The 23832-nt window shown below is 39.4% G+C and overlaps 1 long non-coding RNA gene across 1 annotated transcript; it reads left to right on the top strand.

Moving 5' to 3' along the window:
- Positions 1 to 557: 557 nt before the first annotated feature.
- LOC149080876 (uncharacterized) lies at positions 558 to 18126 on the top strand. Its single transcript, XR_016193397.1, has 3 exons — positions 558 to 635; positions 767 to 939; positions 11274 to 18126. It is a non-coding gene; the product is annotated as an uncharacterized LOC149080876 (long non-coding RNA).
- Positions 18127 to 23832: the final 5706 nt, after the last annotated feature.

The raw sequence follows: 23832 nt of genomic DNA, 5'->3' as shown, positions 1-23832 counted from the left end.
TGCGTGTGTGTCAGACAAAATCTTTACCCATGCGGACCTATTTGTGGCGCCCCTGGCTGCCATACTTCCCAATTTATCTTAACAATTCCCAACAAAATAAAAAATTAGCCCCCCCCCAAGAGCTGCCAGAAATAATTTTCACAAATTTGCTAGGGCTCACAGGTTTTTTCCCCAGCCTGTCACCGTATTTGGCACCCCTCCTAGAATAGCAAGAAATTCTTCCCCCTAATTTTTTTCGATTTCTCACCTCGGATTCGGTCCCCCTCCCCCACCCCGAACTGTGACCTTAGAAGCGCTCCTGGTCCTGGCAGCTGAAACGGACAGGAATGTGTCCGTTCATAAGGGATGACATAAGCTTAAGTCCAGCAATATGGACTGAAAATGGCGGACAAAAACTGTGACGTCATCTAGTTGGCGGCTCTTCACTCGAAGTCGGTAGACTTCTGTTTCCGTCATTTTTGTGACCGCAACTTCATAGTCATCTTTCGTTTTCGTAAACAACTCGGTAGTAGTATCGCTCCCGAAAAACGAAGAGAAAAACTAAATCGTCCCCAGTTAGTGATCACGTGGTTGCTTTGTTTACTTAAGCGGTAATCTGAAAGGAAATTGTATCTGTAAGTTCTTGGGGGGTCTAGGTGCGTTAATATACGAAGTATTACCGTTAATTTGCTTATAATTTATTAGAAACTAATGATATATTTGTTTATAATTCACTGCATATTGTTTTGATGTCTATACAAAGTTTACTAATCGTTTTTCCTAATAGATATCCTACACTAAAGCATGAAGGGAAGTTATACAAGTGTTTACTAAAACTGTCAACACGTTAAATCCAATCTCTAATGGGGAAGAAGTTTGAAAAAAAAATAGCTGGTTTTAGATTATATAAACTCTCATAGATGTGCCTAAGAACCAAGTGGAGATAACGTTTGTTTATTGGTGAGTATACTTGATTACTATAGCTATCAAAGATAATCGTTATGAACAGTAATGATTTCTTCCTTAATCTCTTACACTTCGTCACCTCCCCAAAGCGTTAAATTTAAATGTTATGATTCCATAAAGGAGGTATTTTAACCTGTTCAGGCATAGGCGGGGATAGACTTGGAAGCCTGGGGGGGGGGCGGGCATGGTCATTATTGCGGCAATGCACGCTCCGACCCCGTATCTCTGCCCATGTGTCCAGGGTTTGACAAATCCCATGTGCCGCAGCGACTAAAATATAAGAATTGGCAGTTATATTTCCGTAATCTAGGTTGGAGCCGACTTGGCAAAGTCTTTCCTTCGCAAATGTGTGGTACTTGGCTCTATACAGCAGCTGTATCAGAATAGCTTCATGTGGAGACTGTGACGTCACTAAAATGAATTTAAAAGCGTGGATTTTGAAGAGAAATAAAAATTAATTATCATGATTTGAAAAATAGTAATTAATATTTATTATTTATATTAGAATAAGTGTTCAGTTAATAATAATAATTGATTATTGGTTCCTTTGGGCTGTACTTCGTACGGCGTGTGGCTGCAGTACGCAACAAGACTTTAGTTGCAGATACAGTAGTTTTGATCCAGGTTCACGCGCATGTGCAATATGAGAGCGTTGTTTTTCTTCGAGTTTAAAGTGTGCCTCCGGCTGTTATGTGTGGCAACTTATCGCCAAACACCAGGGTTCGTTATAACAATTTCGCTTTTCCTTTGTCATGATTGCTCGCACGATAATATTACCATGATATGTAATTTAATAGTAATATAACGATGATCATAATAAATAATATTGATATATAATACAACAACATACAAAGAAAAAAAAAATGTTTCAGACTACTTTATTAATAAATACACCTGTAGGCCAAACTTTGTTTGGGCTTGGGCCGATAAAGGGGGGGGGGCAGCCTGCCCCCGGACCTGAAAATATTGACACTGTTTTCATCACAACCAGAAACATGGCAAAACTGATAATTTCAAACAAAATATTCTAAAAAATTGCCATGGGTAATACTATACCATGGCCAGAAATGTTCCGAAGTTCCAATTTTTACCAGAACAATTAAAATTAAGAGATCAAGAAATGAAGATGGAAGGCAGGGGAAAAAAGTGACAGCTGACCTAAGTGGGATTTGAACCCTCAACCTTCGATGCTAAAAACCCTTACATTAACCACTACACCAATTGGGATTGTGGGTTTTATGTGGAATTAAGTAAATGTATTGTTAAACGTAGCCAGGAGATATGTTGGCGCAACCAGCAGTCACCAGAAAAACTCAAGTGGTAATAAAAGTAATTAATCAAGTAGTGCACATGCGTGTAAAATGGGAGCAAGTAGTGGTGTGACCAGTGCGCATGCGTGGCATTGTGATATAAAATACTGTTGCTTCGCCTATGTGCTACATGGCGTGCAAACAACTGCCACCCACATAAACGTCATTCGGGCTTGGACATGGCTTCTCTATTTGCACCAAAAAAGGGCCCTCCCTACCTCCTTACAGCAAAATATCGACCTCGGACCACTACAAATGCAATTAGAGAAAAAACTTTACATTATAGATATAGTTAGAGGTTATAGGTGTAGTTATTAATGACTTCAATATTTTTTTTAGAGTATATTTTAATAAATAATAGTTATTATATAATGGATTAATATTATTTATTATATTAATTAAGTGAGGTCATAATCTGGCCAATCGCTCCCGTTATAAATGACATCAAATGCAGCGTAACCAATATTACAGAAGCATTTCATTTGTCACAGCATATGAATGTCTGAAACGCATTGTTAGGGAATCAAGGCAACCATTCTGAAAGTGATTGTTGGGACCCAGGAACCATTGTTGCCTGACGTTTTTCTGCCGATTTTGGGCATTTGCCCATTTATGACAAACTTTTAAAGTAGCCTATGGTTCAATCCAGGTCCTGTTTGGTATATATGAAAAATTTGGAGACGATCAGTCTAAAATTGTAGATTTGTATAAAGAACAAACACATACATACATATATACTTTCACATTTATATACAGTGGAACTTCGGTCCCCAAAGCAGAATATTTTGCGATGTTCTGCAACGAGCCCTCAGCTGACTGAAAATGTTCTGCGGTAAAAATTTCAATATGCATAATAGCGTTTTTCTACACTTTTCTTAAAATTCTTCCAGATTGTTCTGCAACAGCACTGGTTGTTCTGCGACGTACGTCACACATTTCGGCATGTTCTGCTTTGGGGACTTCGGTTAACGAGCAGTTTGGTTAATGAGCAATTCATATAACGAGCAAAAGTTTTGAACAACAAGCTCAGTTAACAAGCGATGGTTCGCATTGCGAGCAAAAATTTTTGCGCTTTTGCTATTTATTTTCCTGTTATCATAACTGAGCTGATGGTTTTTTGCTTTCGCCCACACACGTGTTATGAAATTGCGGATAATATTCTTCCCTACTTTTTCGATCCCCCAGTAATTGAAGAAAACCCCGGAAGCTCCGGCTTCTATAAAGCCGGGCTTTCCTAAGAGTAAGTTTTCATGTCGTGAAACCTGCTCATAGGAAAATCTGGCTTAAGAGCGGTCAGCAGTGCCATCTTAGCCGGGAGTGCTGTGGGTGCCTCGAGTGAACACTGTAGTTTATAGTATGAGTCTGAGCACCCACTGAATTATTGAGAAATCGAAACTTTGTACGTTAAGATCAAGAGGAGCACCCACAGGTTCAAAACACTTAAAACACTTCCAGTGCCCCTGGTGGTCAACACCAACACTGCAACTTTTTTTCACACCAAATAATAAATTCAGATTGGTCAATTCAAGATGGCGACAAAGAACACGAATGAAATTACACAAAAAAATATTAATAACATGAATTACTCTAATATTTGATAAATAATCGAAGTCTGCAAAAATATTGTACACAAAAAAGTTAAATTAATGAAATATGTGGTTGATAAAGGGTTGCCAAAACCAGCAAATACCAATTCGGGTTTTAGGGTTTAATTTTTGGTGTAAGACAAAGGTTGCCATGTTTATGCTGACCATACTTATGGAAAATTATGTTTGCTTAATATTTACTTATATCGTTATGAAATTATAATCATTGCATCGAACCCGCCTTGCCATATATGCCTGTGTAAGTGGGACGGCAGACCATATTGATACGTGAAAAATTTAACCATGTTGTATTACAGCGAGAAAATACTTTCTGAAATCAAAATAAATATATTCAGGAGGAGGCCCCTGCCCAATCAAATCGCCCTTGGTTTATGGTTTTGTGCCGTTCCTTTCCCCCCCCCCTCTTCCCAATTTCTTTTAGCAAGTACCTAAAGTTATTGTTTAGGGGTGTTCAAGTATGACATCAGCATATGTTTAGCCATTTTTAACCCCCCTCATAGTCAGCAGAATTTCGTCAGCTCTGCTCCCTACCTCATACCTCATGATGTATATTGGGATCAGAGACGTTTGTGACGGACTTGTACCCCCTCCCATGCAATCAAAAAATATTTTTTAGAAAATTAAAATTTCAATATGTTATAGTCAATTCCTGTTAATTACAATGTTATTCGAAGGCTAGGAACCCAAAATTTCTTTATAAGAACTTCATTGCGATCCCCCTCCCCAAGTCACATATGGTAAACCCTTGGCCCGCAGACCAATTGTGGCCCTGGGGGGTTATCTGATGTGGCCTGCCCAAACCTAATTTTGTAAAAATGAACTAAGCAATATAATTAAACATTGCTTAAGTGACCTGCGGCACAATTCCAGACCATTTAAATGGTACGTGGCACATTTCAGATCACTTAAGTGATCCGCGACACAGTTCCAGAACAATCAAATGGTCAGTGGCATATTTAGAGATCCATTGAGTGACATGTGGCACATTCTCAGATTACTTAAGTGACCCGTGGCATAATTATGGATCATTTGAGTGATGTACGGCACAGCTTTAAAAAGCAATTAAGCAGCCCATGACACATTTCTAGAGCACTTGAGCGGCCTTGACACATTCCCAGATCACTCGAAGGATCTGCAGAACAGAGATCACTAAAGTGGCGCTGTAGAGGTCAATATAGAGAATGTTAGTTCAGGAGCCCACAAACTAGCAAAGGGTTTTTCTCATTTTTTGGCATTCCCAGTAAGAGCCCTTTCACACGGAGCGGATGCGGGTCCGGAAGAAGTTTTAACAATTGGAATATACTGCGCCTTTCGGACGAGCCGAAAAATCTCCGCACCTAGGAAATGTTCATGCGGGTCCGGACATCGTCCGCATGTGTCAAAACCTAAGTGCGGGCTCCGCATCCGCACATAGAAGTTTTGACAATAGGTTTATTCGGAGCTATTCAGACGATGCGGATGCGGAGCAAATTCGTCCGCATCTTTGGCTACTTTTTGAAGGTGATTTTTCACAGAATTTTTTTAATTATTTGCCATAAATACCCTTAAAATCACCATATGATGGTCCCTGCTCATTAATATAATGTACCTACATACGTCTATCCCTCCGTTTCCTTCTGAGATGGAGATATAGCAACTTCAACTGCCTTTTGTCCATATTTCACAATTTTATATAATAAAACCTGCCAACAACGGCCACTGACGGGACCAAAACTATAAGCCGTTTTGTTCATTACGAATATTTAATTGACTAAATACTTTAATAACTTTTAAATTTAATTTAAAAATTTTAATTTTTTTCTTTTTAAATTTTTAAAATTATTTAAAAAATTATAAATATTTGAAATATTATTTTAAATATTTATTATTTTTTAAATTTTTAATCTTTTAATTTTTTCAAACTTAAAAAAAAATTCTTTTATTAAACAGTGTTATCCACGTACGGTGTTCACTCAGGGCCGGATTAAGACGTTTGAAGACCCTAGCACTTGAATATTTTTGGTGGTTCCCTCGATACCTACAAGTTTATTTCACTCGATATTCAGTCTATAAACTTAAAAAAATGAAATTTTATATTTCAGAAGTGAGACTAATCTAAGGATGGGATTTCACTCTAAAAGGTTTATGAAAGTTATTTTATAAAACTTGAAAAAAGCAACTAATAAATTGCAAGTGCAACCGATAAATTTATTAGTTGCTTTTTTAAAAGAATTATTATAAAATTTTTATAGTGTAATCCGTACTTGAGGCCGGGATTACACTATAAAGTTTTGTAAAAGATCTTTTATAAAAGTTGAAAAATTCAACCAATAGACGCATCGGTTGAATTCAAGCAAATGCAATCGGTGATCTTAATGGTTGAATTTTTCACGTTTTATCAAAGAGCTTTTACAAAACTTTTATAGTGTAATCCCGGCCTAAGACAGAATTGTGATGTGAATATTTCTAAGCACAGACATTTTGAAAGTCCCAACCCCTCCTTTTTTTTATACTTGCAAATTCTTTGATATTTGCTGAATTTTTTGTTTTTTTTTGGAACATCGAATGTTTTTGGATTGGATTCTTCGAACATTGGATGTGTTTTTGGAATTTTCTTTCATATTTTTCCGAAAAGACAGATTTTTTTTCAAAATTTTTTGAAAATATTTTAAGATATTTTCTCCCATCGACTACTTGTGAGGATCGGAATGAAGACATCTTTATTCCCATATTCTATGTGGCTCTAGATTAAACCACCAAAGAATGCCTCTAGGCTGCCTATGGCCACTGAATCAGGGGTGAAGGAGAAAAATAATTACAAAAATTGCGAAAAAACAGTTTATATGCACGAATTTCGAACTAAAGATGCGGGCGATTCGTCCGCATCTTCAGCGCTCATTTGAAAGGGTATGCGGACCCGCGTCTGCATCCGCTCCGTGTGAAAGGGACCTAAGATGTCATCAAGAATATTTCATATTTTTATTAAGGGATATTGATGATGTAAGCATCATTCAAATCCTTCCTTGTCATCAAAATTCAGCAAACTACCAATTCATCTGCTACCCCACCAATCAATGCTGTTATAATACTTGAATGACCCCTTAATAGGAAGTCTGTGCTGGTGGCCACTTCATTAATTTGAAAATATATCATACGCCACTTTACTAGGTGATCTGGAACAGTGCCTCAGGTTACGTAAGCAGTATTTAAATGTGCTGCAGGACACTTAAGTGCTCCGAAACTGTGCCGTGGGCCACACAAGTGTTCTGTAAATATGTCATGGATTGCTTATGTGATCTGGAGCTGCGCCCTGGGATCACTTGAATTTTGTGCAATTGTGCCATGGGGTTGTTTAAGGGATTGCCGTAACTGCACTGCAGGAACAGTTAGATCTTTAACTGTGCTGCTGGCTCTTTCTGTGATCTGGAACTTGTGCTGCAGGTCACTCAAGTGATCTGAGAATGTACCATGGGGCACTTAAATCATGTGCAGATGTGCCACAGGTCACTTAAGGGCTCTGGAACCAGGGTTTAAGCTAGATAAAAAATTCCTTTAGCAAAAAAGCGAAAATGGGAAAAAAAAAGCTTTAGCAAAATGCAGACATGCCGACATTGGCTTAAAGTTTGTCAGTAGTGGTGAATGTTCAGCTTTGCCATGTGAAGGGGATGGGAGGGGGGCCCTCTAGGACATCATAATCATAGTGCAATGAAAAATAAACACTCAAAAATTTAATTTTTTTTAATTTTAATTGAAAGTTCATTAAAAACAGCACCTTATTGGCACTGGAACCTAGAAGGCTCAGACTACATGAACCCCCCCCCCCCTCCTGAAGCAACTTCCCGAATTCGCAGAGTCCCTAAATAATTCATGGATATTTAATGCACTCCCAATATGCATACGCCCTTCTGGGCCGTATATATGGACGTCTTGTGCAACCCTAGACCCTATATACAGTATCTTCATTTGTTCTATTCTTGATTCTACTTAGTTCTGCTATCCCTAGATCCCCATTCCAGTTTTTTTCGTATCAGAGCTCTTACGGCACCTATGATGAAACATTCTTTCAGACACGAGTTCTGTGAGCTTGACCATGTACTATGCAAATGAAGCTGGGGCCGCAACCGCCGCGAAAATCCTGTTCACTCCACCATTTTGAAGCAATCAGAAACCTATTTTTAGCCCACAGCGTGAGTCGGTTTTGACGGAAAACAGGTTTTGCTCATTTGGGCACTGAGTAGAGCGGCGGGTTCAGGCGCGGCTTTACAGATTGTCTTCCACACACAGACAAAACAGATCAGTTCTGAGTTTGTCTTGTCTCGAACTCTCTCATGTGCACATACGAATTCACCGTTATGGTAGAGATCAATGCAATTTGAAAAAATAAAAAAAATAAATAAATAAAAATAAAACACTGTGCAAGAAACTCAGGCCCAATTTTTTTTTAAATCTGATTTCTGTAGTATTGAAAGCGTCTCCCTTAGCTTCATAATTTATTGCGGCCATCCGTAGAAACCACAGACAATCCATAGCAGTTGGAAACTCTGAAAATGCTAATGATTGATGGATGTCTACCCATTTCGTACATTCTGTACGCATTTTTTGTGAAAGTGGCTACTACTTCCTTCGCATTCTAAGATTTTCTTTTGCATTTTGTGAAAAATGTGACCATAGCTTAAACCCTGTCTGGAACTGTGCTGTGGTAATGTATAAATATGCTTCGGGGCACTTGAGTGACCTGAAAACATGCAGCGGGCAACTTGAGTAATTTATTAAATGTGCCGTGAGTCATTCAAATGATCTTTGAATATGCTAAGGGCCACTAAAGTAATGTGGAACTACACCACAGGTCACATAGGTAATCTTGAAATATGAATCAGTTCGGTTTTACAAAATTAGGTTTGACGTCACGGGCGATATCAGATCACTCCAAGAGTGATCATAAGAGTCACATTTGGCCTCTCTGATAACATTAGTTTCGTATTATTTTTTAAATGTTCTTTTTATATTGATAAGCTTGATATGACTGTCCAGCTTCGTGCCAGCTTCTTGTCCTCAACGAGAATCCAGTCTGTTAGCAATGACATAATGTTGTAGCGTATTGTTAAGCTAAATTCCCGTGATTCAATGATCCAACAATTCAACAGGCAATAAGTGAAATAGGCAAGTTCCAGATCAAAACATTTATTGTTACAAATACTTAATATAAATTATACGTTAGCAGAGATGCCTGTGGACTCTAATTTACCTGGGTCCCGGGACCAAGGTTATTTGAAAAATCTGGGGCCTTTTTGAGTGAAAGTGGGTCCCTCTCAAAAAAAAAAATTATGCCCCCCCCCCCATAATTCACTGGTATCTCTATGAATTTCCTTCCAGCATGTCCCATGTCTTTGCTTTGATCACCTGCTTATATTTCTTCATTGAGACTGAGCAGTGGGTCATGTTCTGGGTAAGAGAAGAAGGTATCTGTGAATCAGGTAATTCATTTCTCTCCTTTCCCCCCCCCCCTTGAGATCAAAAATTAAAAATATTTTTGTAGAGAATTAAAATATTGGAATGAAATTTCTTTTATACTATCTGTGAAGAATTAGATCCTTGTACCCCTCCAAAAGCCGATTCTGCTTACACACCCATGATTTTAGCGATGCGAAACTGTGATTACTGCATAGCAGTTAGATGACAAAACTGTGGATATTCAAGGTCGAGTTTTGACAGATTCAGTTTTTTTTCACAATATCGGGTAGGTTTTACAATTTGAACAGGCATTCCAATCCTTTACGATTTAAAAAAAAAAAAATGCGCATTAGCAATATTGTAGGAACAAGACAAATTTACACCGTATAGACGCAGTTTTTGAATGCTGGCCGATAGCCGCGAAAGTACCGTAATTTCCCACATATAACCGGAGAAAATCTGCAGAGTGATAAAAAAATCCGAAATTTGAAACTTCTGTACACGCCCCCTCATTTAGAGAAGCAACTAGAGATCCCTCATCTTATTCTTCAACAACCCGTGTGTATATCAAAACAGTACAGTGTACAAAGTAGTAAAACCAGTTTTTCAAGGTCGCGCGATCATGATACATGGTAAGAAGGAGGGGAAAAAAAAGAAAGGGGAAAAGTGATGGGGAAGAGGTTTCTCTATCTACTTTTTCTTCTTCGAACTAGAAAAGAACTTGTCCCGGAGGACATGTGAACAAAATTTTTACAAGTCCTTTTCCGAAATTCCGGGTATTTGACGCGTTATATCGCATCAATGGCATCTCTAGTTCAAATGAATACATGTTAATTCAGAAATTGACAGCATTGATTCGCAAAACGACAAGATTAGATCTCACTCAAGTACAGCCGAGAATCAGCTCCTACTATCAGCGTAACATCGTTGAACAACCCGAATGTCCTACATCGAGAATGAAGTGTCCCTTTTTTCAGGTGAGGGGGGATGCCGTTGACCTCTCGAAGTTCACCTCAAGAACCTATAGGAGTCTTAGTATCATTATGAAGTTGCATCATTTGTGGACCTCGCTGAATCGCACCAGTCGGCAAAACATGCTATCAACCATCTGCACTACGTTGAAGACCTAGTTGTACATAACTGCAGGTTGTATCATTGTAGGGTTCACCTGACCCTTTCTAAGAATCACATTTCATCTGACTAGAATGCACAAAAATTGACTATTAATGACTAGAATATTATGTTTGGACCAACTACCCGGACCAGCCGGAGTAGCCTAGCTATCACTTTTTTACGACATTAGTATTAACACAACAACATCTAGTTGTTAGTAATGGTTACTCAGCCAACATGACCACTGAGAGGAGTGAGAAGATCGAACTGCTCAGAGGTTAGAAGGTAGAATGCGCTGTATATCAGGTTTATCCAGCCTATTTATAATAGCCGAGAACAGGTTTCCTCCGGCGCATCAAGAAAACTGTGATGTCAATCTTGCTGATTTGCATATCCAAACAATAGGAACTATTTCAGATATTCTGTATTTCTGGTTGGCAACAGTTCGACAACCGTGAATGAAGCCTGTCGGACTTTACCCACGATATCGGCAAGGCTATTGAGGGTGAGACCAAGGCAATGGACTGCACATAATCAGCGGAAGTCCGCTGCCCTCTGCTAATTAAACAAGGTAATTGAAAACAATATTTCTTTACAAAGAATAATAACTTATATTGGACATAATCATCAAAGGTTGTTGACACAACCGGATCCTCACCTGGGGGAAGGACCTAGTGTTAGCTGGGGGGATTATTGGGACATCAGTACAAGTAACGGGAGACCCAAAGGGGCGACATGTTACAATGTGTACCGTAAATTGTCATTTACTCTTGATATCAGTGGGTGTCGCGGTATTCCTAAAAAGTGAACTCTACTGACCCGAGCAATTCTCACTTCTAAAATTTTTTTCTCGAAATTTATGTTTCAGACATCCACATTCCAAAGTCGAATGGCTGTAACAAAGCATGAAGTTTCGCCAGAGATTAGCGTGGGTGCTTTTGTTCTTCTACCTGTTGCTGTCATTCCTGGTGATCTACTATTTTTTTGAACTGAGCGATCAGTACCACGCCTTCGCTCTGGAACATGCGAAAGTGTATCATTCCCAGATGGCGGAGGAAGAGTCCTCGTGGTGGTGGTTCGTGTGGCGCCATCTCCCAGACATACCTTTCCACGTGTGGATGTTGTTGCTGGTAGTTCCGTATCTGTTCGTCTTCTTCTGTTTATACATCTGTACTAAAGCTGAGCCAAAGAAATTCTTGTGCCATCTTGCCCCAATCGCTTTGTGTGCGTCAAAAGTTTGCATGAGAGAACAATTCATTGCAAACTGCTGATATTGGATTTGTTTACTAATTCATGTTTTTTTTTTGCATGTTTCTAATATATTTTTTGTACACTTACATTATAACCATACCATGTATTTTCATCACCAAATTGGCACATTTTGGCTTGTTTTTCTTTCTGCATGCCTTGTTTCAAAAAAAGGGACAAATTTATTGACATTACACTACAATGACATGACATATAATTTATAGATTATATTTAACAGTAAACAGAAGGCATAGATTCGAAGAAAATTCGCCAAGACAAAAGAAGTGCCAATTGGTATGGTATAATCAAGGGTGCATAACCTCTGGTCCACTGGCCAAATGCGACCTGCTAAGGGATTCCATCCAGCCCATAAAAGGTGTTCTGGGAGGAAAGTCTATAAACACAACACGATAAATGCAAAGGGTGACTATATTTCATTCACAAAAACATGGGATGCATTCAGGATATCACCATTATCACAAAAAAAAATGTCAATTATAAAATCACGAAGGCCACCACAGACGAAATGTCCAACCAAGTGCAGGGACGGACCTGAGTATTTTTCAGCCAGGTGTAAAAGCAGCTTTGCAGCCCTCTAAAACTGGTTTTTTTCTAATCCTTCACCACCCACCCCCCCCCCCCCCCAGTGTTTGTGGGCACCCAAGAATGAGTAGTATCAAATGACTATTTAATGTTAATAAGTAAGCCTTTTGGCAATGAATTTGCACAATAGTGCCTGTTGCCCAGCAAAAAAATTACATGTGACCCCCCCTCCCAGGACCACTGGTCTACAATACAAAGAACAGATCATCTACCCAGGGTCGCTACTGGATACTCTTTCAGCCGGAGTAAGCATATATTTTATACCCCCTCCCCAGTTAATTTTTTGTTTAAAAGAAGAATTCGGATCTTCCATTGGTGACAGTGCCCCCACCTCCTTAGCATAATATTGGGGGGAAATGTCAAAACCCTAGTCCTGAGCGTTCCCTGTCTTGGACAAAGTTTTAAACTATATATACACATACATTTTGTGAAGAAGTCAAAATATATGTAATCAAAGTATTTTTTATCCCATTTTATGGCCCATAAAATTTAGTGGCCCAGTGCAGCCACACTCTTTGCACCTGCTCAAGTCTGGCCCTGACCGGAGGGTGGAGAGGGGCTGAAAAATGACAAAATTAAAAATGAAAATTGTCAAATGTGCAAGTAATGTTATCAATTATCACCAAAAAATTATAAGGTTTCCGATTATAGCCAAAAAATAAGTAATTCACCAAAAAAAACAAAAAACGTTTGTCTTTCTATGTGAAATTTTTTCTTGATTTCAAAAATTCAAGATTAAGTATCATCAAAAATAATGAAGGAAACGAAATAATTTATGAAAAAGTAAGGATACACGTGTCACATAGTCACCCTATATGTAGAAGTTTCTGGTCCACAAGTGGCAGAAATACTGCGTATCTGGCCTGCAGGATGAAAAGGTTGTGCACCCCCACCCCTTGGTTATAATGGAAGAGCACAATATTTGTAAGTGTAACAAAAATTCAAAAATTAATCAGTTTATATCGAAAATCCCTTACATATTGTTAGTCTATGTCAAATTTTTAGCCCAAATTTGGAAATTTTTCGTCCCCTTAAAAATGTTTGTTATGGCATTTATGTATGTTTTTACTCCTGCACATTACATAGTCAATCTTACAAATACCATACAATCTTCGCCACATCCTCCTCATTGCTTCTATTCAGAGGATCATAGTGTGGTGAACAAAATCAGATTTAACAAATCTGACTGAATCAAACAGTAATATTTGTAGGGAAATTCCTGTGTTCAAATTGCAACATTGATTTCTATCTTGATGAATAATAAGATTTTGATGTATTAAATCAAAATCCAATAGCTGCTAACAGTGGAGGAATTCCACAGCCTCAGTCTTGTATTTTGCTGGGGCACGGTAGCCCAGGTCGATAAGATGCTCAAAGTACCAAAGGATGTTTAGAGGTGTCGCGAGTTCGATACCCGCTTCATCCTTGTCAGAAACTTTTCTGACAGAGGGGTATAACAGAAAAAGATTGCTACCACAGGGAGTCCTGCACTGAGGGGTTAGCGCACCAACCTCTCTGTACGTGTAAAAAAGGCTGCCATTTGGAATCGACAATAAATTGTAGGCCCTCATGTGCAGAAAATGACCGTGGTGAGATGAAAATGATCAAATGATTGTATTTTGCTTTGTTTGTTCGAAAAACTAATAAGGTGGTTCCTCACTTACAATAATCATCAAGGACAATTTCAAGGACAAATTAATTATAATTGAATATTCGCCATCTTGCTCACCAACTTAAATTTCTAGCAATTTTTTTTTTTGGTACCTCCCTGTTATATCTGCATTGTCATTTCATATTTATAGCTGCATCGGTTTCAGCTCAGCGTGATGTCTCTGTATAACCTTTGAACTCCACCCTCAGAATTTCGCAAAAACCCTTTTTAGTGAGTCTTTGCATCAAGAAGTGGAACTACTGATAAAAATTTTATATTTGTAGCTTCAGCAGTTTTGGCTCAGTGATGATAAATCAGTCAGGACATGTTATTTTTATATGTATAGATTTAAGGCTAACAATGGCTTAATTTTTATTGTTAAAATTAAGGCGCAAAAACACGTTGAGTTCCCTCTCTCATCAAGCTCGCTATAACATGGAAGTACAGTGAATCCTTGATGCAACGATGCTCTGCGGATCAAGGAAAAAATATAGTTGTAGAGGGATTTATCGCTATATCGAGAGGTAGCCTTATCAGACGCCGCCAAATTTATGCTGCTGTTGGCATCTTTTCTCAATTGGCGTTCTTAGTACCACCATAAAATGCATTTATACTCATTCATTTGGCAGCAACAAATTTTAATTGGTCAGTTGATGAATAAAATTCAGTTGGTTGTTTTACCGTGTAAAGTAGCTTTCTTCGCATTGCTTTTTGTGTAGTACACAAAGTAGCTTAACAGCAACTTCATTAACATTTTCAGAGGGTAGATAGTGCAAAATAGCTGTGTTGTTAATTATCCACGAAAGAACAAAAACTGGTGAGTAATTTAAAATGGTATTTAAAAGGATTTTGAGTGAAATATGAAAATTATCGTTGTAGCAGTTTCACAATCAGCTCAAAAAATATCATTATGGAGGGATTTATCGTAGTGAAGGATATCGTTGTATCAAGAGGGGACTTGTTTGGAGCAATTCCAAACAAGATTCGAAAAAATGTTGTAGTGGAATTTATAGTTACATCTGGTATCGTTGTAGCGAGGTTTCACCGTACTTATTTCTGTATCAATGCAATGTATGCATTACTTGTAACAGGAGAGACTAGTAAGTCGAGGTACCACTTTATTACAACTTTTTAAAACTTACTTGCCAGTAAATATTGTCTGAGGCTTTCATGGCCGGTAAATGTTATTCTGGTGTGCAATCAAACACATTCTGATAAACATGTATATGATGATCCTCTTTGTGGATCATACAAATTCACTGTTGATGTTGGTTTAGTTTTTTGTGTTTTGTAAATTACTTTTTTTTTTCAAGAAGTGTACTTTATTTACGAGTCTATATATAGGGACCACGAATCAATTGTATATGCATTCAGTCACCTTTTTATAAAAATGTCTTCAAGTGTTGAAAGTTTTTTGTTCTAATACGTGTTGTCTCGCTATACCCAGAGCAATTTGTAAAACATCTGTTATGTGAATCTCTTGTGCTACCAGACCTCATAATAAGACTGCATTTTCACGAGTCCTGATTAAATGTTTCAGAGGTACTGATCAGCTATCGGAACGACCATTGACACGATTTGTAACCTTTTTTTAGGGTATTTTGACATTCCCATTCATGATTTAAGCTCTGGCCTACTTTTCATTTGCTTACACACTCAAACATAAGGCTTGATTTATATTTTCATCACCAATTGTCTATCTTTCCAATAACAGACCAGTATTGTTGTGTTTAATACATATTACTTTTTGCCTTCATTTCTGTTAATTTATAAGGTGTCGCTTGTTTTCTCGTGAAACATATCTCTTGTGGGCGCAGTAGCCCAGGTCGATAAGATACTTGCCTAAAGTACCAAAGGATGTTTAGAGGTGTCGCGAGTTCGATACCCGGTTCGTCCTTGTCAGAAAACTGTCCTGACACAGGGGTGCAACGAAAAACGGCGACTTGACCGCAGCAAAAACATGCTACCGCAGGGAGTCCCCCATCGAGGGGTTAGCGCACCAACCCCCCGATGAGTATAAAAAACGAGCCTGCCGTTCGGAACCGGCAATAAATTGTGGGTCCCGTCTAATTAGCCCTCGTGTACAGAAAATGACTGTGGTGCGACAAAAATGATCAAATGAACATATTTCGTGCTGTTTCCGTTCCAGTCCTGAAGAGATCATGTTACTGGGGCGAAAAATTGTTACTGGCAATAGCTCTTATTCAGAGTCATTGTCAGTTGTGTGACAACTTTTGTATCAGTCAATGGGCCCGTCTCTTCATCTGATTCATCCTAAGCTATAAATAGAAAATGTAGGCATGGTCTTCCACCCCCCTCCCCTACAATCTGGAGCAGGGTCTCTGCGCCGAAATATTTGTCAGGCCCTCCGCCCAATTTTTTTTCATGGGTTCTCTCCACTACATTTTTGTGAAAAAAAAAATTGTGAGATTCGTCTCTCTCCCAGAACCCCCTTGGTTAGAGCCCACTATCATATTTATGCAGGGGCAAGTAATGTCCCAAGACCCCTCCCTAGGCTATACATTTTAGATTAGAAAAGATCAAATGTTTTCTCCAAGTGAACTCAAGTTTTGACTAATTCTCCCCATCCTCCCATAACTGCCAAGACTCGCAAATTTTCTGGGAGCCCTACCCGCCCTCTAATTTCTACTCTATCTTCCGGACTCCCGAAAAGTTCTTTTTATCTCCAGAATTTCAGTTGTGATCTTAAAAAAAACTTTACTTTTGGAGGGGCGGTGGAGAAATTATTTCCAAACAATTTACAGAGGAAAAAAGACTATGCTTGCGCCTTCTGCTTTAATTCCCGAAACGACGTCACAAGTGTAATGCAAAAAAAAATTATTTTATTTTCAGGGGGAAAAACAGAATTCGCCATAGAGCCAATGTGGGGAAAATCCCTACATTGTTTTTCCCAAAAACAGCCTTTTATGTTTATTTTTGTACGAAGAATTTAGGCCCTCTCTCTAATTTTCATTCTACAAAGTTGGCAGCTATTCCCTCCTGTGGGATTTCAACCTGTACTTTTGGATCCCCACCTCCGACGAGAGCTTCCATCATCTTCTCCGCCGTTCACAAAAGCCTCCAAAAACATACTTGCACTCCCTATCTGGATCGTCTTTGGGTGTTAAAGGGCTAACGCTATTACCTCTGGCGTGGGGTGGGCATAGAAATAGCGGAAGATTTCAGTGAACAATTGCTGCAGAATCTGATTAGGTATCCCATCTGGAAATTAGCATGATTTTTTTTTTCTCGTGAAAAATCATGTCGCACACCTTCAAGAATAACGTCGCGACTCACGTGAATGCAAGTTAGATTCCATATTGGAAATAGCAATTATTTTCCCCTCTACAAGTCGGTAATATTGACATTCCTGTAGCGATTACGAAAGTGGCCTGTAAGCAACAAAAGTTGCGTTCTTGTAGACAGCCTTTTGTATTGAAAAAGTGAAGTTTATTCTCGTTATTTTCTGTGGTTTCAGGTTTTTCGAGTTGTGATGTTATTCTTGCCTGTGTGCGATGTATTCGATTGTTTAACGGTGAAATTGTGTTGCGTGTCTGCTTTAACGTAACGAACATTCCATTATGAGCGTTCAAAATTTGTTTAATGTATTCAGTACACATGGGGAATGTATCTTGTTGAATTAAATGAATATGAGGGGGTTTTTTTTCATCCTGAAGTAGCAAAAGGATGCACGTTTTGCATCTTTTTTATGAAAATTTCGCCTCCGACAATTCATCTCGGACATTCCGCCTGACCGCGTGAGTGAGTGACCGTATGATTGATATATTGAAGGGGAAGTGACCAAGTGAGTGTGGTCATTCCTTCGGCCACTCATACATTCGCTCACTCATGCAGTCAATAACAATCACCTAGTCACGGACGACGCGCCGACATGAAAACATTGGGGAGGGAGCTGAAAATCGCCAGTCGTCCCGTGTATACTCAAACGCATACTCAAGAGGAGGAAGAGAGTGGTGTATCGTATATTCATTATATTTCAGCCAAAATTTATTGGGGGGGGGGGTCAAATGGCCTCAGCCCCTAGGTTCTGGTACCTATGCTTGGTCACTCATACACTCACTCAATCACTTGGCCACTCGTGTGGTCAGAGCAGGCAAAATGTAGCGGGGACGAAACATGCTGGGGCCGAGATGTCGGAGGCGAAATTTGCAGATCCCATCATTGCTACGTCACTTTTGATTCACTCAGTTGGGAAAAAGTCGGTGTTAAGTTTCATTCCACCCTTCGACTCTTGATGCTGTGGAAGTTTTTTAGTGTAAAGTTGTAAAGAGAGATGGAATATGTTATATCAAGATAAGATCATTCAAAGACCTATACATATGTTTGTAATAATATATCGAATATAAATATATATTTGTTTAGTGTTCACAAATTAAAATAAAATATATACATATTTTGCTCGAATGTTTTGTTTTCATTTTCCTGTGCTATACTTTCCGTATTGTAATTCAAATAGTTCGAGTGAAGTTTCAGCATGAGAAAACGGTGATAGACTTGGAAGGTCTTGCACGATGGTGAGTCCCAGTGGGTTCCTTCAAGTCCATGATCGGTCGTATATCAGGATCTTCTAGCTGTGCCTTCCGTGTGTTCTTGTCATTCCAAGGGTCGTCACCTTAGACTTGAGATGTTATATCTCACTACAGGGTTCGCTGACCGGTATTTTTCTTCTGCCTTGACGCAATGACAACGGTTCTGTGGATCCAGTCCTCTCTTCAGGGCGTCGGCATTTCCATGTGCTTCTTCTTTACGAGACTGGATAGTCCACTTCATGCCATATGATTCTCGTGATAGAACAGTTTCTGTCATTGGTCTTGTCTGCATCGGTGATGCACTCTTTTTCTGTTTCTGGAATGTCCAAGACTTTCCTTGGAGGTACTTCGTTGCGACCACATCTGAGTAGGGAGATACGTTCCTTCGGCGTGTGCAACTGGTGATTCCTCATGCCCAAGGAAAATCCGTGTCCACTCCGATGATGCACGGATCCCTTACGTCTTCCACGAAGACGGTGTGTTTGTAGGTGACCGTGGCGAACCTCAGTGAGACTCAATTTACCTCGCGCAGTCATTTTCTGTCCTGTGACTGTCTGCAGCGATGGTGGTACGTAGAGAAGTCGTTGCTGGAATTTCCGAGTCAGCAGGTCCGTCCTGACGATGCTCATAGGCGGAGATAGACTTGGAAGTCTGGGGGGGGGGGGCACGATGATGTCAATTGATATATACATTAGATCGATCGACTCCACTTTTGACGCTGGGGGGGGGGGGGGGAACAATGACTTCCCCTATCTCCGCCCATGCATTGGCTCCGGTATTGATGACCATCCTACACGGCAGTCCATCTATCTCGCTTCTTACGTGGTAGTCCGTGGTCTCCGTGCAGCTGGGAGACGTGGTACACTCGGCGTGGCGCTTCTTCGGCACCGGTAGCTGCGACTGAGCATGCGATCCGCAGGTTGACTTTTTCGTGACGTTTCCAGCTTCCCAACGACTTGTCTTTCTGGGCCCTCAATCGTTCCTGTCACTCTTCAGGAGATCTTTCAGCTCTCTGATGTTCGCCCTACGTCCTCCACAACAGAGCCTCGGACCACTCGTCGCTCTTCCGCCGAAGCTTGACGGGCTACCTCGTACTTCATGGCGTAGACAAGAGCACCTCTCACGTCCTTGTACTCGCCCAGACGCAGCGCCTGCTGGATGCCGGGGTCCATGACGGAATCAACGAAGGCTTGTAGGGTCAATCCGTCTTTGATGTCTGGCGGGCAATTGGGATATGCCAGCTGCGAAAGCCTTTCGATGTCCAGAGTCCATTTTGGTGATATGTTCTGACCTAACACCACAGAATTGTGAAAAATCTCAGTGGCTTCACTTGTATTTCGGCTTGCCATTTTTGAAACATGAAGATGTTTTTGACGCTTTCGTAGACGACCTCACGTCGGACCAACCTTCAGGCAAAAATATTGAGAAATTCGTGGATTACATAACGGAGAATTTCCTCCAGTAATATGGGCAAGTTCCTGTGTGACTTCAGAACGCACCACGAATCGTGTCATTCACGGTACATAATGACAGTTTTTTTTATCCCAATCCAAACATATTCTGTTTTTTAAAAGTTATTCATTTAAAAGTTCATGTTTTGATAAACGGTGGACAAAATAGCAAATGGTTTAATCAAAAATACAAGAAATAGGAAGTTGTTACTTAAAATCTTCTCAAACAATACGATGACCGAAAAGAAATATCAAGGAAGCAATTCCTGACAGATGTAGCTTTTCACTACAAAAAAAAGTGATAATTTTATTCTTAATTGTGTGTGTGTGAGAGAGAATTAATTTTCTTTATTATTATATCTATGCAGCATTTTTATCCACTGAAATTTTCAAATCTAAATTTCCCGATACTGAAATGTAGGCCTATAGCCATGATTCATATTTAAACACTTTCATAAAAATTGCATTATTATTTAAAGAAATACATATAACGAAGTGTGATGTGAAGTTTGAATTGTGTGTACCTGCATTGCACAGCGTGTTTTTGAAGTTATAACTATTATTTAGAACAAAAAGTTATTTCATTTTATTATAAAGTTTATGTTTACAGAATACCTGTATAAGGCAAATTTTCAGAAAATTGGAAAAAGGGGACATTTTTCAAAAAATTCGGGACGTAGAAAAAGAAACAGAACAGTCACGGAAAATACAGGACATATGGTCACCCCATGCAACGACTTTATCTTTGAGCTATTTGTAAAATAACCCCTACCAAGAGTGAGCTCTATATCCATCGACTCCCTAGAATAGTTCTGCAGATATTTTCATTTATATACAAAAGAACCTCATCAAAAAGTGTAAATATAGGCGCAGAAATCAATATCTCCAGCTCGTCGCGACGCCCTTGAAAAGGTTGTCGATGCTCCTAGGAGCCGCGACGCACACTTTGAGAAACACTGCTGTAGACTCATTGATGCCGTAATGACGGGAGCCGGCAGCAATGAAGCAACCTTTGTCCGTATTTCGAATTTTTCCTTTCACGTTTTTCATTCATAGAAACATTTAAACGACAGTCTCGCATAAATATTTTCAGACGCACCAGAAAAATATTTAAGCGGGAGATTTTTTATACGTTTATTTAACATGTACAACATTATATTTTGTTCCAGCACGAGAATTATTACCTCAACAGCGTTTTCCAAAAAAACTGAGAAAGAGACCGCGAATACCGAGGGCCGACTGTATATACAGTAGATTGAAAAATTGAGATATGCAGCTGGCCACCGCGACGTACTGAGCTCGATGTTGAAGGGTCGAGCCTAAGTGTGAGCCTAATTTTATTAAAGGCCGACTTCAGTTTTGAAGATATGGTAATATTTCATTAAAAAAAATCTATATCTGACGAGGAACAGAAAATATGAAAAGTTTTCTCTCTTCTACGAATATACAGTATATTAAGGTGTGTGTGTGTTTTTTTTAACAACTTACTGTTGCGAAGATATATTTTTGGAAAGAGAGAAAATTCAATCGAACCCACGTCCTTTCACTTTCCGGGTGAACGCACTAGACTACAGAGGCACCGAATCTCCCAATCTTTCCTTTGAGCTCGTGTACACTGAAAGGGACCGTGCATGGACGGCCAGACCAATACCTTCTAGAGCAGAAGGTATTGACCAGACTCAGACCAAGCTCACAACTGCTGACGCTGCCACCAGATGGCGACTTATATAAGGATGACGTCACTCTCCGCTACCATACGAAGGGTTTTCTTTTAACAACTGGTGTGAGCTTGGCCTGAGTCTGGTCCGGCCGTCCATGTACGATCCCTTTCAGTGTGCACGAGCTCCAAGGAAATATTGAGAGATTCGGTGCCTTATTCGGCGTAACTAGGATTTTTGTCACCCCTTCAAACTTTAAAGTTTGATAATTTTATAACGGTGTTCTTTGTTCCCACCTGAAATTGCCGCCCCCTAAATTTTGCCACCCGGGGCAATTGCCACCGCCCCCACTAGTTTCGGTCCTGATTAACTCATTGTTTTTGCATATCCTATATACTGAATATTATTGGTTGTCTTCTTATATTATTAACGGACCGTTAATAACGGTGTTATACCGTCACCTTTATTTTACTGGCACAAATAGTCCATGAAATACAAAAGGGTTGAGAACCCCTGATTAATTTTATTAATTATAATTAAAAAAAAAAAAAAGACTTAGAACCAGCTCACTGAAATATGAAGCAAAATATTCTGATAATAATAAGTTGTAACAGGCAAGCTGTTAACAAGGATGTACAGCAATACTTTTATTCACGAGACACGTGAGATTTAAGATGTATCGAGAGACGAAGACATTCTCGACGAGTTCGATTTTAACCTTCATGACGAAGGGTTGTGTGTTTCGCAGGTCAATGCAAAATAAAGGAATGCTTCATGTTCGTAACTTCGTATACACCGCACCAATCGTCACATTGGCGCCCAACCTTTTAAAATAGACGCGTGAGTGTTTTTTAGCTAAGCGGACATCCTAATTAGGTAGCAAGTGAGTGAAAATGTCCTATTTAGCGAAATATCGAAAAGACGAACTCCGTCGCCTTGCCGAAGAGATGGGCGAACCTACCGAACCCGAGATGAAAGTGATAGAGCTGAAGAAGCTGATTACGTCCAGTAGAGAATACGACGAGGTCTTCGCAAAAGGAGTGCTACAGACCCTCGTAGAAGAGAGAATTCGACGAGAAGAAGCAGAAGAAAGAATTCGACGAGAAGAAACCGAAGAGAGGAACCGGCGAGCAGAAATGCAGTTCGAACTCGAGAGACTGAGGATAGAAGCAGAGAAGTGCCAAGCTTCCGTTCGACCGGCTGTGACAAATCGGGACTTTCAAGTGTCGGTTCCGCGTTTTGAATCATCAGATGACATTTCATTGTTCCTGGTCCTGAGGCAAGCTGTTAACAAGGATGTACAGCAGTACTTTTATTCACGAGACACGTGAGATTTAAGTTGTATCGAGAGACGAAGATATTCTCGAGGAGTTCGATTTTAACCTTCATGACGAAGGGTTGTGTGTTTCGCAGGTCAATGCAAAATAAAGGAATGCTTCATGTTCGTCGCTTCGTATACACCTCACCAATCGTCACAAAGTGCTTTTATAATGTAATGCTTTTAAGTATTCTTCTCTGCTGAAACAAAAAAAAAACCTCTCAGATCATCTGTTGAGAAATTTTCATTTATTTTTTCAATACGTGTTTTATAGGCTTAACGGGTAATTAAATGAATAAAAGAATCCAGTATTTATTTAACTGAGGAGTGTTAGTACTAGTTAGTATATTATTGGAGGTCCTTAGTACTGGGGAGTGTTATTTACAATATGTGCAAAGAATTCAGAAATGGTTTATTAACTATAGGGATATGAACTTATATTTGACCTTTTCTTTCTCTCTCTCTCTCTCTCTCAATATTCGGATAATCACAAATACGAATTTAAAAGAAGTTACTTATCCGGATTATTCTGGGAATCCAGAATGTACTTTCAACAATACACATAAAAAAGACGAGTAGAAGAGCAATCGAGACAGCCTCGAATAGGTATCTTCATCCATTCTGATAAAATTATGTCAATTTTTGCGGTGCAAATTCCAATTCCTGTAATAATTCAACGAGCGAAAATTGTTGCGTTTTCTTTAACGAACCTTTGCACCACATTACCCGTCTTTTTTTTTGGAATTAATAACTTTTACTGCCGTAACTAGGGTGACCATACGTCCCGTATTTCCCGGGACAGTCCCGGTATTTTCTATTTTTTTGGCTGTCCCGACTTTTTAGCAAAAGTGTCCCGGTTTTTCCCGTATTATGCACGAAGCCTACTTGAATTTTTATTCTTTATTGAAGTCAAAGATTGAAATTATTTTCAAGTTATAAATTATATTA

The sequence above is a fragment of the Pholcus phalangioides genome, unplaced genomic scaffold (assembly GCF_987345545.1).
Source record: "Pholcus phalangioides strain wild (caught in Gottingen) unplaced genomic scaffold, Ppha-v1.0 ptg000010l_1, whole genome shotgun sequence".
Classification (NCBI taxonomy): domain Eukaryota; kingdom Metazoa; phylum Arthropoda; class Arachnida; order Araneae; family Pholcidae; genus Pholcus; species Pholcus phalangioides.
Note: the sequence above shows the minus strand (reverse complement) of the source record. Positions and strands in the feature narration are given on the sequence as shown.